This window comes from Callorhinus ursinus, unplaced genomic scaffold, assembly GCF_003265705.2.
Source record: "Callorhinus ursinus isolate GAN/ISIS: 27379988/994484 unplaced genomic scaffold, GSC_fseal_2.0 scaffold44, whole genome shotgun sequence".
NCBI classification, from domain to species: Eukaryota; Metazoa; Chordata; class Mammalia; order Carnivora; family Otariidae; genus Callorhinus; species Callorhinus ursinus.
In genome coordinates, this window is record NW_027397106.1 from 4779250 (window position 1) to 4792264 (window position 13015).

Genomic DNA, 13015 nt, shown 5'->3' on the forward strand with positions numbered 1-13015 from the left:
CCCCCCCCCCCCCCCCCCCCCCCCCCCCCCCCCGCTTTCTCTTCTCTGGTCCAAATGCTCCTCTTACCCTCCTGGCTCATTTCTCTGCTACCCTCGCCCTTTCCCTTCAACCGCATGCTGTTTTCCTCTCTTCTACCTGTCCTGTCTCTGATCTCTCTCCTCCCCCATTTAGCTTGCCCTCCCTTTCCCTTTCCCACCCAAGTCATTGCCTCTTCCATCTTTTGGGGCTCACCCTTCTCCCCATGTACTTCTCTTACTCTAGCCCCACTTCACTCTCCACCCCTTCTCCCACTCCCCTTATCACTCCTCTCCAACTGAATGTGGGTCTCAGGGAATGTGGCTTGTTCACTCACACGGAGTGCAGCGGGGCTCCAGGAGTCAGGAGGTTCAAGGTCGTCTGCCAGGCTGAGTCCCTACCTCTGTAATTTGAAGGGGTCTCCTCTGGTCCTTACCTTCTCCTAGCACCTCTCACTCCTGGCTCTTCAGAGGGGTGGTATCTGTCTCTTTCCTGTGTCAGTGCTTCTCTGCTGACGTTCTCAGGGTCTTGACAATTCTCGTCCACATTCAGGACCATGCTGGACCATTCTTTTTTCTCCCTTCCTCCCCACGGAAGGGGTCCAAGAGATGGGCACCTTTCTTCCATCATACATCCCAGTTTGTGTGTCATCATGACACTCAGGGAGTCATGGCTTCAGAAGAAAGGGATGATTAAAGAGAAAACAGAGAGATTGAGAGACAGAGAAAGGCAGAGTGCAAGAGAGAGGTGGAGAAATTGGGGCCAAGGCAGAGATTAAAAGGGCAGATGTTGGTGGGGGGGAGGAGGGAAGAGAGACTGAGAGGGGAGAATGGATGAGGAGAAGGTGGTACGGGAGACTGCGAGATACGGAGACTGCGAGATACGGAGACTGCGAGATACGGAGACTGCGAGATACGGAAGAGACCACTAAGGTCCCTTCCCTGCTTTACAATTCTGGCTCTTTGAAGAGTGAACAAAGGAGAAACAAAAGACCCACAGACTGCCTGGGTCTTTTCCTCTTCCAGGAAACTTCCCTGGTTAATCCCTCACCCTAGCACTGACCTCCCATTCCCTGCTGCACCAGCTGCCTTGGTCTCTGTTTCGTGAGCTCTGGCTGCCCTGAGAGCAGGTCTGTCCTCGCACCCCCTCCTCAAGGTGAAGTGCTTCCCCAGAAGGGGTAGTAGCTATCTAGACCTCCACAGGAGGGAAGGGGGTAAGGGCTGTGGACAAGGCAAATGGAAAGGGGCAGTGACTGTGCTCTACCCACACTCAGTAGGTGCCCTGGATCCTGGGTACCTTGAGGGCAGGGACTGCATCTGCAGCTCCAGGATGCCAGGACTTGGCCCTGGCCTGGCACTTATAGCTGCTCAAAAGTGTTTAGTGAGTTGCATAAATGAGGAGCATCCCTGGGGGCCATAGCTGGATCTGAGGGTCCCTTGGGCTTGGGGACATCCTCCATCCTCTGCAACAATTGGCCCAGTGGGGCACTTATGTCTCTGAGCTGTCCCTCAGCTGAGCGCAGCCCTCCCCTCTCCCTGCCTCCCTCCCCCACCCCAGGAGGACCATTCCACAGCCCATGCCTTTCCCCACGGACCCTCCTCCCACCTTACCCAGGCCCCTCTGGAAGGAGCAATCTCAGCGCTCAGGGCAGCCTTTGAGCAGGAGGAGGAAGTGCCGGTGAATAATTCATGGGGCTGGGAGGCCCTTATCTCCCAGGCCGGCCCCACCCGGGGCCCCTGCGCTGGGCCGCTGTCCCGCGGCTCCCCGGTTTATCTCGACGCCCAGCTTGTAATGCAGCCCGCCATATCACAGGCAGAAGGGAAGATTAATTTTCTGGTTTTGCATGGGTGGGGAGGAGGAGGGGGCGTGGGGAGGTGCTGGGGAGCAGAAGCTGGGATCTTTCCGATTTCAGACTCCAGCGGCTTAATCCTCTCCCAGGCCTGCAGGAAGGGGAGGAAGAGGGTGTTGCAAGCCAAATTTCATCATCAGCGGCAGCCCCAACAGAGGGAGGAGGAGGCGAGGGGCAAACAGAAGGGAGAAGCAGGGCTCTGGCGCAGAAAAGGGAGTTGTTTGGAAACAGGGTAAAAGGCAGCCCTCTCAGCCTGGGCTTACCGACTGCTCGGCTTGTCAGGAGAAGAGACTCGGGCACGTGGGGCGCATGTGTGGGCACACATATGTACACACACAGGAGTTCTGGGCACACGGGCATACCTCTTAGGGAAGCGGCACTAGCATTAGTGTCTGTCACACCCCACAAGGGGCCTGGCACATGAGAATCCAAAGGAAAAAAAAATGTTGACTGACTGAGGGGTTGAATGTCTGGGAGAATGCTGATGAGCTGAGCAGATAGAGCTCCACATGCTCCTGGAATGTGGCTCTGCCATTTTTCCACCTGCCCCAGGGGCCCTGGCACATACAGACTGCTGGCTCCTTCGGTTTCCTGTGCCTCTAGGGTCTACATAGGCCAGCGAGGGTGGGGACACTGGCCTGGGGAGCCTGGAGGTCCCTGCTGCTTCTGCTTAGATGACACAATCACCCCTGAGCTAAAGGAATCTAACCCTGTTCACTGAGCACCTCTTATGCACCAGGATCTGGGCCGGGCAGCCATGTGTCCCACAAGATCAATATTAGAAGTGAATCTCACCTTCAAGGAGCTTATGGCCCCACTGGGAGGACCAGACACATAAGTAATGGACTGTGATGCATGACAGAATGTGATGCTTGCCAGGAAAGAACTACTAATCAAGTGCTCCAAGGAGGAAGAGAGTTGAAGATGACCAAGAAAGTGTCCTGGAGGATGGAGCATTTGAGATGGGTTTTGAAGCATGGGTAGGAGTTTGAGTTAGCCATAATGGCATAGGAAGGAGGAAAAGCATTTTAGGAGGAGGAAGAAATGGGAGAAATGGTCATAGAGGCTGAGGGTAAAGCAAAGAGATAGTAACTTTGTCTGGTGGGTGAGGGGGAATAGGGGACCGAGGTTGGGAAGCTGGCACAGGTGAGGACATGAAGGTTCTTGACATGTGGAAGGAGCTTGCATTTGTCTGGGGTCACTGGGGAGCAACTGCAAGGTTTTGAGCAGGAGGTGGCATGATTAAAGTGGTACTGGGGAAAGATAAAGATAGCCAACATTATTGAGCTGTTGTGCGCTGGGTATTGTTCTAAGTGCTATGGAAGCAATTTTCTCATTTAATACTCACAGCTACCCTCTAAGTAGGTGGTAATATTATCCCATTTTATAGATGAGCAAATGGGGTCACAGAGGTCTTGGCAAGAGGATGGGAATTAATTGAAGACAGCAGAAATCACAAATGGGAAGTTTAGGATGATAAATTCTTTAATGTCTCAAGCACTTTGGGGCATGGAGGAGAATACTCATCATTTTTTTCTACTTTGATGTCCAATTTATTAATCTTTATTCAATTATTAACATTTCCCTAAATATTCTCATACCACTTATACAACCAATAAATAAAAAACTTATGAATTTGGCAAATTGTATTTCCCCAAATATTTAAACACTGACTGCAAATGGAGTTAATTCAACTCTTCATAAATCAGGTGTTCTTAAAAACTTTCAACATCTTAAAGAGCAGACAAAACAAACAATATTACTGGGCGCCTGGGTGGCTCAGTCGGTTAAGTGTCTGCCTTTGGCTCAGGTCAGGATCCCAGGGTCCGGGGATGGAGTCTTGCATCCCACCTCAGGCTCCCTGTTCAGCGGGGAGTCAGCTTCTCCCTCTGCCCCTCCCCCCACTCGTGCTCTCTCTTTCTCTCAAAAATAAATAAAATCTTTAAAAAACCCAAATAATATTACAATGGTTGTCCCCCCTCAAAAGCCCATTCATTACAAAAACAATATCATGAATTTAAATTTCTTTGTTCAATATTTCTAATATTATTTTCTTCATTCTTATTCTCTTTTCTTCCTGGGGCAGGATTTTCCTGACTTAACCTAGAGAGTCAAGGTTTACCCGCTCCAGCAGGCTGAGGGTGCAGATTGGGTTGCCTGGAGTTGATCTGGGACCAGGCACAGGGTCCCGGTAGGGTGGGGCTTCCAGAGAGATTCTCCTGGACTTCATTATGCAGCCCTTCACCTATTTCATCAGGGAACTGTCCTCTTTATGCTTGGACCAATCACAGATTCTGAATTTTTGTGTGTGACCCTAATCTTTTCCCCAGAATGATTCTACTTCTGAGTGCCTTATCTTTACAGTACAGCCACTGTGTTCAGAGTGGGGCCTGGTCTGGTTCAACTAAGTCTAAAGCCCTTGGTCAATTGGTTAACTGGAACTACATCCTTCCCTTCAACTGTGCTGCTAAGACCTACACTATTGTGAGCTAGGGCGCTGAAGCAAGGGTCTAAGATGAGGCATTAAAGGCTTGAATTAAAGCAGTGGCAATGGAAATAAAAAGGAAAGGACAGTTTTCAGAGACTCCATGAAGGCAAAATTGACTTCTATTTAATGGAAGAGAATAGTGTACCTCATAGAATCAAATAAAAATACATGTGAAGGTCCTTTGTGGTGTATAAGAACCACTAAATCCTAGTTGTTTTTGCTTTTGTTATTATGTTACCATTATGAGATGGCCAAGGACAAAGCCTTAGGGAGTTTACCCAAATTTAAGGGGTGTGCAGCAGGATGGGAGGCAGGAAAGGAGGCTGGAAGAGAAAGGGAACTGAGGAAGATGGTCAAAGAGAAGAACCAGGAGAGAGAGATGTGGTGCAGACCAAGTGGGTGGGAGGCATGAGGACAGTCAGGTGTATCTTCTGGAGGTCCAGGAGAGAAGAGGCTAAGGTCTGAATGAGGGTGGGGACAATATGGGTGTGTTGGGAGGAAGGAAGGAAACAAAAGAGGTGAGTGATATCTTAGAAACAGAAGTGGCAGATGGGGACTGTCTGGACAGGCTGATGAGGGCCAGAGTGGGGGTCAGCAATTCTAAGGTCATGCACCTGGGGGTGGGGAGCCTGGGCAAATGCGGGAAAGGAAGGCTGGGGTGGCCCTGGGGCCCTATGGTGCACAGAGCGAAAGGCTCCCCACTATGACCAGGTTTGACTATCCTTTGCAGACACTATTCTGTCAGCCACATGGCCCTTGGCCTTCTAGCCTGGCCATCATGCTCCACTCAACCTCCACATTCTCATGGGAATTAGAACCAGAGAAGTTCAGAACTGGCGGGGTCTTCAGAGGTCATCTGATCTCCCCTCCGTCTTCAACTACCACCATTAAACAGATGAGGACATTGAGCAGAAGTGGCATGGTTAGTGAGTGACAAATCTGGGATTAGAATCCTGGTCTCCTTACTCCCAATCTAATATATTTTACCCCTGTCACTCAACCTGATGATTCTACTGCAAAAGGACTTGGGTCCATGACACCCAATATCACCTGGCTGCTTAAAGAGACTTTTCCAGATAATAGGCTTTATTTTGGCTTACCAGACCTAAAAACCTTGGCACTGGGGTAGGATTAGGGGGCTTAGTGATAGTCATGGAAGGTATGAGACATCAGAAAAGATGAGCCTCTTCTGTGCTTATCAAAGAACAGAGGTAATATTGGGGGGATTTTAAGAAATAGCAGGTAGTCAGAAGTGGGGAGAGATTAGAGGAAGGAGCTAGAGGCAGGGGGGACTGGAGAGGATGGGCTACCCTGAGCTTAGCAAAGCTCTAGCCTAAAACCTATGTGAAGAATCGAGAGAGGGAAGATAAAGTGATGGTGGTGGTGGGCTTTGTCCTATGGGAATGTGGAGCAAGAGACCGAGGACATGAGGACTCAGTATAGGGTCAGGTGGATGGCTTTATCCAACTTGCGAGAACAGCAGCCCAGCCCCCGAACTGGCAGCACCTCTCTGTCTCCCCTGGCCCTCTGACCACTCTCTTCTTCCCACCTTTGATCGCTGGTGGTAATTGCTCCCCATTTGGCCATTACTTAGCTCATTAATTGCCTAAAGGAGAACATCAGCCTAGGGTGGGGGTGATTGGTAAAGAAAGCAATAGGGAGGGAGGACTCTAGGGGAAGGGAATGGACATGGGCCTGGGATGGGGCTAGAGTGCAGTGGAGGAGAGTGGGTCTTGTATATCTGGTTCTAGTCAATGGCACTTCTCTGCCCAGATCTAGTTTGGAGGAACCACTTTTCAACTTTAATTTGGACACTAATACTTTCACTCTCTGACATCCTACCATCCCTGATGCAATCATACTCTCCATCTTTCCTCCTCCACCATCATCATTACCACCATCACCATTGTAATAGGCAGCCTCTAAGGTGACTCCCACAGGCCACTGCCTCCCAGTATTCATGCCCTTGTGTAATCCTATCCCCTCAAGTATGTGCTGTATTAGTGTTGGCGAGGATGTGGAGAAAAAGGAACCCTCGTGCACTGTTGGTGGGAATGCAAGCTGGTGCAGCCACTGTGGAAAACAGTATGGAGTTCCCTCAAAAAGTTAAAAATAGAACTACTCTACGATCAAAAAAAAAACAAACTACTCTACGATCCAGTAATTGCACTACTGCATACTTACCCAAAGAAAACAAAAACACTAATTTGAAAAGATATATGCACCCCATGTTTACTGCAGCATTATTTACAATAGCCAAATATGGAAGCAACCTAAGTGTCCATCAAGAGACAAATGGATAAAGAAGATGTGATCTGTGTGTGTGTGTGTGTGTGTGTGTGTGTGTGTGTAAAGAATATTATGCAGTCTTAAGAAAGGATGAGATATGCCATTTTTTACAACATGGATGGACATAGAGGGTATTATGCTAAGTGAAATAAGTCAGACTAAGATACCATATGATTTCACTCATATATGGAATCTAAAGTAACAAATGACTAAACAAAATAAATGCAGAATCAGACCTACTGAATACAGAGAACAAACTGATGGTTGCCAGAGTGGGGGGGGGGGCGTGGTGGGCAAAACGGGGAGGGGGAGATACAGGCTTCCAGTTATGGAGTGAATACGTCAGCAGGATGAAAGGCACAGCGTAGGGAACAGAATCAGTGGTACTGGAAGAGCATTGCATGGTGACAGACCGCAGCTACACTTGTGGGGAGCCCAGCACATACATAGAGAAGTTGAATCACTGTGTTGTACGCTTGAAACTAATGTAACATTGTGTGTCAACTATACTCAAATAAGAATTTTTTTAAAGTATGGGCTGTATTTAATGACTCATTTCTAGTGACTAGAATACAGCAGAGGTGATGGGACGTTACATCAAGATTAGGTTACAACGAGACTGTAGCTTCTGTCCTGGGTGCTCTCTCACTTGCACTGAGGAAAGCCGGCTGCCATGTTACCAGCCTACACTATGGGGACAAAGAACTGAGGGAGGCCTCAGGCCAACACCCAGCAAGGCCCCAGAGCCCAAGAGGAACTGAATCCTCCCGACAACCACGTGTGTGAGTTTGGAAGGAGATCCTCCCTCAGTGGAGACTGCAGATGAGATTGTAGCCCCTGCTGCTGCCTTGGTTGCAGTCTTATGAGAAAATGAGCCAGAGGCACCCACCTAAACCATGCCCAGCTTCCTGACCTGCAGGAACTACGAGATATCAGTTGGGGACTCTCTTATGGGATCGGGACACGTTCATAAAAAGTGAACAGTAAGTCAAGGAAGTCTATCCTTATTGCCATTTTGCATGGTAGGCAAGGCTTCATGGAGGCCTCAAAGGATGGGTGCAATCTAGATAGGCAAAGGGGGAGGGGAAGACATGAATCAGCCTGATGTGTCAGGTGGAAAATAAAGTGAGATCTGGCCAGAGGGGAGGACCATGCAGGGGGGCAGTGGGAAATGAAGTTGGAACCGGAAAAGAAGCACATGAAGGTATAATGCATTTGTGCGGGGCTCTATACTTCCCAAAGCATTCTCTGTGCTCAGTTGGCTAAGCAGTGCCATCCTCTTAAAGCTCTGCCCAGGTTTCCAGCTCAGCCAAAGGAACCAGGCCTGGGACTGAAGCTTCAAACCTTTTGCTCCAATTGGAGGCAGCATGGAGTGATGTTGTCCAGCCCATCTGAGTCACACATCCTTCCAGCATATAAAAAATGGGCAAGTTATCCAACCTCGTGTTGGTTACATCTCCTTCTCAGGCTGATGTAGAGACCAGATATCATATGAAAAACACTGCAGATGTTTCTGGGCAGCCTGGAAATGAATATTAATTCCATCCCCTAGGCTCCCTGCACCCTAACCAGCCTAGCACCTTGTCCATTTGCCTGGAGGCTGGGCAGAGGTTGTCTCATTTGCATCCATTGCACAACTCCAGAGGGCAGCTAGCCTATAAACACGAGGGTAGGAGGTTGGGAAGAGACATTAATTGACCAGCGCTTCTAAAACCTCCCCCTCCAGAATGTCTTCCAGGATTGGCCCAGGAGAGTCAACTCCTTAGTTCAGGCCTGTCTGACCAAAAAAAAAAAAAATACCCTCATCTGCCTTTTCCAGAGAAACTACTCCGTCTGCCCACTGGGGTGGGTGGGGCCCAGAGCCACGATCCTAAGGCTGGAAGGAACCCTCTAGAGCTTCTGGATGAAGCTCAGGCCCATCCTCGGCCAGGGAACATACCAGAATCCCCATGTAACAAGGACACAATGCTATGCCACACTTGTTTACAGTTTTCTCATCCTGAGGCTTTGTTGACACTCACCACCACCCTAGGACATAGACAGGCCTTATTATTTGCTTCATCTCCACTTTATAGATGAACAAATGGGAGCTCAGAGAGGTTAAGTGACGTGACCCAAGAGCACTAAAGTGGTGAACGGCTGAGCTGACCTCAGGATGCCAAATGCCCTGTGGTCCCCCAACCCCACACTGCCCCAGGCTCAGAGACACTCAATGACTTGCCTGAAGTCCCTCGTAGACGCTGCAGGGGGCTTAGAACCCAGGCCTCCTCTCCAGCCCCTAGAGCAGGGTTCTTTCTGCTCCATCACCCTGCACTGGGTAGAAAAACTGCTTGGGGAAAGCACAAGTTTGGCAGTGAGAAGGGAGAAATGATGGGAGGGGAGGAAGGAGGGAGCTGTAACCCTGCAGGTGACTGCAGAGGATGGGGTCGATATGGAGATGGGAAGGCTAGGACTCCACGGTCCCCAGGTGGCTGGGCTGGGACTAGCCCTCCCCACTCCATCAGGCCTGAGGCTGCAGGCTGCCAGTGTTCCTCCACCAAGACCCCTGGAGAGCCCAAAATCAAATATTCCTCTTCCCCTGTTCAGGCAGCCTTATTGCCATTGACAGCAAATGTATTGCTCTAATCTTTTCTCATTTTGCCAAGATGGGCTCCATTCTGACCTCCCTCCCAGCCTTGAAGGCTTCACAGAGGCGGGAAGGATGCACTGAGGTGGGAGGGAGGTGCAGGGTCTGGGCTGTAAATGGGGCAGCTGTAGTGATCCCAGATTTGATATGGTCTTGTCTCTAGAAGCCTGGAAGACTCAAAAACTGGGAGATGTCTGGGGGAAACCCATGACTGAGGGTTCCCCTGTGAAAGCAGATGGGAAAGGCTTGATGGGCAATGGGGAAACTGGTTCTAGGGGCCCCAGGGAAGCAGACTTCTGCAGAGCAGACAGGTCTGGTGTGTGTGTGTGTGTGTGTGTGTGTGTGTGTGTGTGTACACACACGCTTTTGTGTTGAAGCCAAAATTCTAAGCTTGGGAGATGGTCCTGTTGAGATGGGGGAAGGTAGGGTGTGCCCACCCTCTCCAGAGTGTCCGGCCTCCCCTGTCTGTCCTGCTGTCTACTCTGCTGTCCAGAGAAGCCTTGCCAATATGAATGCCCCCTGCTTTTCTGCCTCTCCTTCTGGTCTTCTCTGCTTAGATGAGCACTCAGGCTTGGCAGACCTCCGAAAGGTATCGTGGAAGGGCCAGAAGTGTGGGAGGGCAGAAGGAACAAGGCTTGGGAGACATGCAGCCTGGGGGTCAGGGTTGGTACCCAGAGCCCAAGCAAAAGGGAAGAGGGGCTGTGTAGGGCAGAGTGGTTGTGGGAAGGAACTCACTGCTTAGAGCCAGCTGGGATACATAAGAGAGGAGCAGCTGATGAGCGGAGCTTGGCCAGGGAGGAGAAGTGGGTGCCCATTAGAGCAAGAGTAAGGCAGTAAGGGGTGAGGGTACGGTCCTCAGGCCCTGGGTCCTTCTTCATTTGTTCTGCTATGATCAAGCCTGAGAGAGACAGAGAGAGAGTCAGTTTGCGGCGGGGTGGGGGGCGGCATGTAGAGTCTCTGGGTCCCAACACGGTGAGCGCCTGTCTGTCTGTGTATACCTTCAGGTTGGGCTGGAAAGTCTTCTGGATCCTGACAGGTTGAGTCAGCCTCTGGGGTTTGTGTGTGGGAGTCCCCTTCCCTCTGGCCCTTGCCAGGGAGAAATCCCTGACTGGAGAGGCTGAGCTGGGTCATAGCTCTGCCCTGGGTTCCGCAGGGCTGGGGTGGGGTGGAGGGTGTGGTGAGAGAGTGGAGGGAGGGTGCTGGCCTCTCCTGTCCTCCCCTCTTGCCTCGAGCTGCTGCCTCCTATTATCAAGCGATAATTATTTCCCTTTTTATACAGAACTCCCTGCCTGAACTGACCTTCCTGCTCCTCTCTGATTGTCCTCAACTCCACCTTCAGAAAGGCTTCCCTGCCTCCACAGGTCTTCATCAGTTCCCTGCATCCCTGAGCCGTGTGCCAAAGCCACTCAGGATGGCCATCTGTGCCTTGTTTGGTACCTCTTCTTCCCACAGTCCCTTCCCCTTGCCTGGAGATAGCCGAGGTAAAATGTGAGGACCCTTCTATGTGGCAGGCTAGGAAATGGTGCTCAAGGTCCAACCAGATGGGAATTACCACTCACTACCACAGGTGTACGCACAGTGCTAAGTGCCCTGGGACACAGGTCACTGTCCCCTCTGGGTCCCTTACCTCCCCCAACTCTGGCGATACGTCTCTCTTACAGAGCCTATGTGTAACAGGTCCTGGCTGCGGTTTACAGACCCAGGACTGGAACCTTGGTCCCACCCTATCTCAGTTTGGAACAGCCCTTTGGCCCTTGGGCCTCAGTTTCCACATAGTATGGGGTTTCAGCACCCCCTGGTGGTCTAAAGCCCATTCACCAGTGCAGCTGTGTAGGATGGCAGTTGAAAGGGCCTTCCGGGATATTTAGCCCAGAGGTTTCCAACCTTTTTCATTCCAAAAAATTTTCCATGATTCTGACATGTTAACAGTCATATTTTTTTAAAGTAAACTCTATGCCCAATGTGGGGCTCAAACTCACGACCCAAGATCAAGAGTTGCCTGCTCTACTGTCTCAGCCAGCCAGGTGTCCCAACAGTTGTATTTTTGATATCTGTTGGTTGAGAAAATACATAATGACTGAATTTTGGACTGCATCATTAAAACTCATTTGTATTTTATTTTTCCCCCAGCAATCACACAGTTACACGTAGAGGGTTCCTCAGAGTCTTCATAGGGTCAAGGGCTGAATCTCCTGTGATCACTCTATGGCCTCTACAGTTTGGGAACCACAGATTTAAACCACTCCTCATGTCACAGATGATGAAACAAGCTAGAAGGGAGGAGATCTGTTTAAATTCACAAAGCTAGTGAGGGTGTCGCACCATACTTGCTATGATTTACATAAATCTCTGATCTTTTTAAAGAACCAGCTATTTTCCTCTCTCATTCCATAGCTATTAGAGAGCAGTGGTTCCCAAAGTGTGGTCCCCAGGATAGTAGCATCAGCATCACCTGGAAATGTGTTAGAAATGCAAATTCTCAAGCCCCACCAAAGACCCACTGAATCAGAAATTCTAATGATGAGCAAAAAAAACCCAAAAAATTCTAACGGTGGGACCCAGCAATCTGTGTTTTAACAAGAACTCTGGAAGGGATTCTAATCCACACCAACATCTGAGAACCACCCGTATGGAGCAGGGACCTACTGAAGGTCAGGCATGTTGTCAGAGATGGGACAAAGTGGGGTTAAACGAGCTTTGCTCTCTGTTTTTTATTTTTATTTTATTTTATTTCTAAAGATTTTATTTATTTGACAGAGAGAGAAAGACAACCGGAGAGGAAACATAAGCAGGGGGAGTGGGAGAGGGAGAAGCAGGCTTCCCAAAGAGCAGGGAGCCCAACGGGGGGGCTCGATCCCAGGACCCCGGGATCATGACTTGAGCCGAAGGCAGACGCCCAACGACTGAGCCACCCAGGCACCCAAGTCTCTGTTTCTTAAAGAGACTGGAATTGGGGGGAGTTGAGTTCAGTACAATAACTACACCCCTCCCCTAAACAAGGTTTCTGGGTGCTTGGGAGAGGCTCTGGTGTTTCTGAAGGGGACTTGGTTCTATTACAGTCTGATTTAGTTCGACTAAATTTTTAGTTCGACTGATTTTATTAATTGTGAGAGGGTGGTTCCTAGGCATGAAGTGGGGAAACCATGGATTGGGGAAGATTTGTTTTTGTTTTGATGAGAGGGAGAAGGGTCAGCAAAAGAAAGAGAAGAGGGATGCCTGGGTGGCTCAGTCAGTTAAGCATCTGCCTTCCGCTCAGGTTATGATCCCAGGGTCCTGAGATCGAGTCCTGTGTCCTTGGGCTCCCTGGGCTCCCTGGGCTCCCTGAGCTCCCTGCTCAGCAGGGAGTCTGCTTTTCCCTCTCCCTCATGTGCTCTTTCTCTCTCAAATAAATAAATAAAATCTTTTAAAAAATTGTTTAAAGAAAATAAGAAAGACACGAAAGAAACAGGAGGACAGGGAGACACACAAAATAATAGTAACTGATCCTTTGGAGCACTAACTATGTGCCAGGCAATGTGCTGAGAGTTTTGCAAACACTGTTTTATTGAATCCTCCCAACAGCCCTTCACACTATCATTCTCATCCCCATTTAATAGATAGGGAAATAGAGGCACAGAGAAGTCAAGTTGCCCATAAGGTCATAAGTGATGGAAGTAGACTTTGAACCAGGGCCAATATAACCCAGAGCTCACCCATTCAACCACTCTACTTTGCTGCTTCTCTTAGAGAAATTGGAAGAAATAAGGC

General features: G+C 49.7%; 1 protein-coding gene across 1 annotated transcript in view; it reads right to left on the reverse strand.

Moving 5' to 3' along the window:
* Positions 1 to 13015, reverse strand: part of ASIC1 (acid sensing ion channel subunit 1) — a 46202-nt gene that overhangs the window by 28755 nt on the left and 4432 nt on the right. The gene's annotated exons all lie outside the window — the stretch shown is intronic.